Raw genomic sequence first — 6,000 nt, forward strand, 5'->3', positions numbered from 1 at the left:
GGAATGGACACTGGTAAGTCTAATCTTAACTATCATATCCCCCACCCTAACTGCATGCTATCACACCCCCCACCCTCACCCCTTCCCCTATCACTCCAACTCTTCACTAATGTACTTATAACACAAACCACCCATCCCAACACCAAGCCCTGCATGACACAACTAAGCATGGACACCCATCACTAAAGCATGCCCACTGCACATACCCATAACACACCGGAACCATCATCACACAAGCCCCCACACAGGAATGCTTGCACTGGGCTACACGCACACCCACCCATTGCACACCATGACACACACACATGCAATAATCATGCTTTTATACCCCTGCAGGACCACTACCTAACGTCACCAGACAGGAGGGTCCAGACATCTCCACTCCACCCCCAGAAGATGCCCACAGTGATGACAGCAGCTCTGGCCAACTGGATCCAGATGACCAGCCCGGACCATCGTGGGCCTCGGGACAGTCCGTTCCCCTTGCACAGGCACAGCCCAACACTAACCTTCCACCCTCTGGTAACACCAGCACAGCACCCACCCAGCGGGCCCATACCTCCGTACCCAGGACACGTCAGTCAGCTGTGTGTCCGCCACTACAGGGAACCCAGGATAACCCACCACCCCAACAACAACAGAGACCTGGAGGCAGTGGTAGTGGGCACACGGTCCAGGGGACAGAGGCACAGGAACACAGGGGAACTGAGAGGGCTGCCGTGCAACAGGGGGCGGACAGGCCAAGGGAACCCACTCTCCACGAGGCCCTCTCCTCCATCATGGGAGCATACCACCACTCCCAGGAGACGATGGCAACGGTCCTGGCCAAGTTTCAGGAGACCCAGCGCATGCAGGACGAACAGTATTTGGGGTTCAGGGAGGAGCTCAGAACTATCAGCTCCGCCCTGGGCACCATCGTAGGGGTGCTGAAGGACATACAAAAGACCATGAGGGACACCGTGGCACTCCAAGGGGCCCCTGACACTAGCATGGATGATGTACTGCCCACCACCTCCGCCGGCGCTAGTGGACAGGACGCCCCGCCACAGGACCACCACACCAGCACCCCACCCCCTGCAGACGGAGAACCACCCTGCAAGTGGTCCCTGAGATCCAGGAACAGGACAGAGCACGATGGCAAGATGCCCGCCAAGAAATGAGACCACCCTGATTGTCATCCAACTGTCCCACTTTGTCACCCTGTCTATATTGGAACTGCCCTAGCTCCACTTCCTATGCCCATATGGGCAATGCACCTGTGAGACTAATAGACTGGACTCTGCCATGGACATTCCTCCACCATCACCCATCACCATTTTGCCACCCCCTCCAATAATTAGCACTTCAATAAACACCCTTGAACCACAAAACAATCTGGAGTGAGCCTGTGATTTTGAAAATGTGTATTAGCTATGACAGTGACAAAATCCGTTCTCAATAGTAATGTCAACATACCTATGTCACACATCACAAGTCCATGGAGGATGCAAGCAGATGACACACGTTGGTAACCACACCTGTGAAACCGTAATGGAAATGTATCACTCAGTTAGCAGATACTACTTCAAATTGACAGACAGGATAGAGGTAGAAGTGTGAAAGTGAATGTAATAGTAAAAAAACTGTTCTCACCTGTGTGTCACTGGAAATATTGCTGTATGACAGAGTCCCTGTTATCAATGTCTTCTTCTTGGTGAGTAGAATAGGGAACCACCTGTCATATGCAGGCACCTGAACCTGGCCTTCAGGAGGCCGAAGGTCCGTTCGATCACCCTCCTAGTTCACCCATGGCCCTCATTGTAGCGTTCCTCTGCCCTGGTCGTGGGATTCCTCACTGGGGTCAATAGCCATGCCAGGTTGGGGTAACCAGAGTCCCCTAATAGCCACACACAGTGCCTCTGGAGTTGACCCATCACATACGGGATGCTGCTATTCCGCAGGATGTAGGCGTCATGCACTGAGCCAGGGAACATAGCATTTACCTGCGAGATGTACTGGTCTGGCAAACATACCATCTGTACATTCATCGAATGATAACTCTTCCGGTTCCTGTACACCTGTTCACTCCTGTGGGGGGGGACCAAAGCCACATGGGTCCCATCAATGGCACCTATGATGTTAGGGATATGTCCCAGGGCATAGAAGTCACTTTTAACTGTAGCCAAATCCTCCACCTGAGGGAAAACGTTGTAGCGCCTCACCTGTTTCAGCAGGGCAGACAACACTCTGGACAACACGTTGGAAAACATAGGCTGGGACATCCCTGATGCCATGGCCACTGTTGTCTGAAATTACCCACTTGCTAGGAAATGGAGCACTGATAGCACCTGCACTTGAGGGGGGATTCCTGTGGGATGGCGGATTGGTGACATCAGGCCAGGCTCCAACTGGGTACACAGTTCCTGGATTGTGGCACGGTCAAACCTGTAGGTGATGATTAAATGTCGCTCCTCCATTGTCAACAGGTCCACCAGCGGTCGGTACACCGGAGGATTCCGCCATCTCCTCACATGTCCCAGCTGCGGTGCCTAGGAAGGACAACAGCGACCACAGAGTCAACAAATTCTGAGGTATGTACCCACAGCTACACAGAACACGACACTAAATACAATATCCTTCCTGTATGTGTGTTGCGTGTAGGCCTAGGTATGTGTGACACAGTTGTAAATGAAGCCATGTGGGCCCCTGAAATGGTGGCTGCCTGACCTCTAAAGTGGGACAATGGGATGTGAGGTAACTGCGCTGGTGTTGTACACCGTCGCGGTAGGCGGTCAAAGACCACGGCGCAATGCTGCATATAACATTGGACCCTATGGATCCCAGGAGCCAATGACGAAGTGCGCCGGTGGTGATGATACGCACCGCCGCGGATGTCACCGCAGCGGACGTGACCGCCATTTTCTATCTGTTCAATCACTCGATACCTGATCTTCGACAGGAGAGGACCTACACTGCAAGTGCTGCTGTGACCTCGGTCTGGAAGAGACAATGGCTGGTGCATCTGGGAAAAGGGCCCCTGCCTTCACTGCACAGGAGTTGGAGAGGCTCGTAGACAGGGTCCTCCCCCAGTACACGCTGCTCTACGGTCCTCCAGACCAACAGGTAAGTACACAGGGAGCACGTTGTATGGGCTATGCCTGGGTGGAGAGGGCTGGATGTCAGTAGGAAGGGGGCAGGGTCCTGCGAGCATGTAGAAGTGTGATTGCATGTGCCACATGGCAAGGGCAGGGATGTGGGCCACTCACTTCGACGGTGCTGTTGCTAATGACTTCTCTTCTTCTCCTGTACATGTCATGTAAGTCAGCGCCCACCAGAAGAAGGATATTTGGCGTGCCATCACGAAGGACGTCCGGACCCTGGGGGTCCACCAGAGACGGAGCACCCACTGCCATAAAAGATGGGAGGACATTCGCCGCTGGAGCAAGAAGACGGCGGAGGCTCAGCTGGGGATGGCCCCCCAACGTGGGAGGGGTGCCCATCGAACCATGACCCCCCTGATGTTCCGGATCCTAGCGGTGGCCTACCCTGAGTTGGATGGGCGCTTGAGGGCATCACAGCAGACACAAGGGGGTGAGTACACTCACATTCTCATGACTTTGCGCGCAGTGGAGTGGTCTGGGTGGGGGAGGAGGGCTGTGGGTTTCCCTAGGCCAGGGCGAGTTCCGTAGGCTAGGCCCCTCCGGAATCCAGGTCATGTGCCACTCCACCCCACCTCTGTAGAGTGCCAAGTACAGGTATACATGCCCCTGTGTCATCTATGTGGGTAGATGACACTCATAGCCATGTAGGCCATATCCCAGGAACTGCATCTGTAGAGGCCAAGAGCACGGCGTAGTGCAGTGGGCTGCTGTGTCTGTATTGTCCGCCAACGGTAGCCGTAAGACATGCACTCAACCTGTCTTTCTTCTGTTTCCCCACCCCTTTTTGTGCTCTCCCTGTTCTTTTGTGCATCAGCATCATCAGGCGGAGGTACAGTGGCACCGGAGCATGAGGGGGCTGCATCCCACATGGCCATGGAGGCCCACACAACGGACACAGAATACACCAGTGGGACGGAGGGCGAGGGGAGCTTCACGTCGGTTACCGGATCAGCAACCAGCGACACAGACTCCTCCTCCGATGGGAGCTCCCTTGTGGTGGCGGCACCATCTGTGCCCCCCACTTCTACATGTACAGCCACCACCCCCCCTACCAGCACCGCCCTCCCAGCAGCCCCTCAGCCTTTGCTCCGTGCCCGCTCATCCAGGAGGGTGGGCATCACCTTCGCCCCAGGCACCTCAGCCCCTGCCCCTGTCACCCATGCTGCCCTCAGTGAGGAGGCTATTGACCTCCTCAGGTCACTCACTGTTGGGCAGTCTACCATTGTGAATGCCATCCAGGGTGTAGAAAGGGAGTTGCAACACACTAATGCATTCCTGGAGGGCATTCATTCTGGTCAGGCTGCCCATCACTGAACCCAGCAATCTCTGGCCTCAGCACTGATGGCAGCCATTGTCCCTGTGTCTAGCCTCCCCCCTCCAACTTCCACTACCCAGACCCAATCCCCTGTACCTCAGCCTATCCCAAGCACACCATCAGACCAGCCTGCACACACCTCAACACACAAGGGCAGCTCAGGCAAACATAGGCACCACACATCCCACAGGCACTCACACAAGCATCACCCACATACAGACACAGCAACATCCACTGCCTCCACTGTGTCCCCCTCCTCGACGTCTCCTTCCCCCCTCCCAGTGTCGTCTACACACTCACCTGCATGCACTATCACTACAGCCACTAGGACTCACACCAGAACACCCAGCACCACACCCCGCTCACCTGCACTCACCACCCCCATTACCATTTACACGTCCCCTGTGTCCTCTCCCAGTGTGTCTGTGACGCCCCCTCCCAAAATACACAAACGCAGACACTCACACACCCAACATCCATCCACCTCATGACAGCCTCCAGAACCTGCACCTGCACCCAAATCATCTAAAGTTACACCTCTTACATCCACCTCCTCTTCCTCCACTCCCAGACCCCCTCCAGCTACCCGTCCCAGTGTTCGTCAGAAACTTTTCCTGAGCAATCTTGACCTCTGTCCCACCACCCCTACCCCTCCAATTCATAGGTCCCGTACTAGCACCCCAGCCAAAAAAAGTCCGGTACCAGTGGTGCGTGTTAGAGGTATGTGGAGTGCACCGGCCACCAGGGCAAACCAGTGTGACACGGAGCCAAAGCACTGCCAGTCCACCCCCTGTAAAGCACCAGAAGTTGGACAGTGCCCGACGGGAGAGGGTGAAGATTCCTGCCGGCAAAGCCGCCGACAAGGGTCCCGGGGGGAGTGTCGAGTCAACTGTGACCCCACCCAAGGTGGTGAAGGGGTAGAAGAAGTCTCCAAAGTCTGGTAAGAGCAGCACGGCGGAGAAGGCCGCCATCCTCCCCGCTGGCCCGGACGCCACCGCCAGCCCCATCGTCACTGGTCCGGAGACCACTGCCAGAGTCAGTGCCCTGGAGGGCAGCACTATCGTCACTGGTCAGGAGACCACCACCAGAGTCAGTGCCCTGGAGGGCAGCACTATCGTCACTGGTCCGGAGACCACCGCCAGAGTCAGTGCCCTGGAGGGCAGCACTATCGTCACTGGTCAGGAGACCACCGCCAGAGTCAGTGCCCTGGAGGGCAGAACTATTGTCACTGGTCAGGAGACCACCGCCAGAGTCAGTGCCCTAGAGGGCAGCACTATCGTCACTGGTACGGAGACCACAGCCATAGTCAGTGCCCTGGAGGGCAGCACTATCGTCACTGGTCCGGAGACCACCGCCAGAGTCAGTGCCTGGAGGGCAGCACTATCGGCACTGGTCCGGAGACCACCGCCAGAGACAGTGCCCTGGAGGGCAGCACTATTGGCACTGGTCTGGAGACCACCGCCAGCATCAGTGCCCAGGAGGGACCCAGCACCCACAGCCCCGCTGGGCACTGAGGGACCGTCATGCCACACACCGCTGCACAGG

This window comes from Pleurodeles waltl, chromosome 6, assembly GCF_031143425.1.
Source record: "Pleurodeles waltl isolate 20211129_DDA chromosome 6, aPleWal1.hap1.20221129, whole genome shotgun sequence".
NCBI classification, from domain to species: Eukaryota; Metazoa; Chordata; class Amphibia; order Caudata; family Salamandridae; genus Pleurodeles; species Pleurodeles waltl.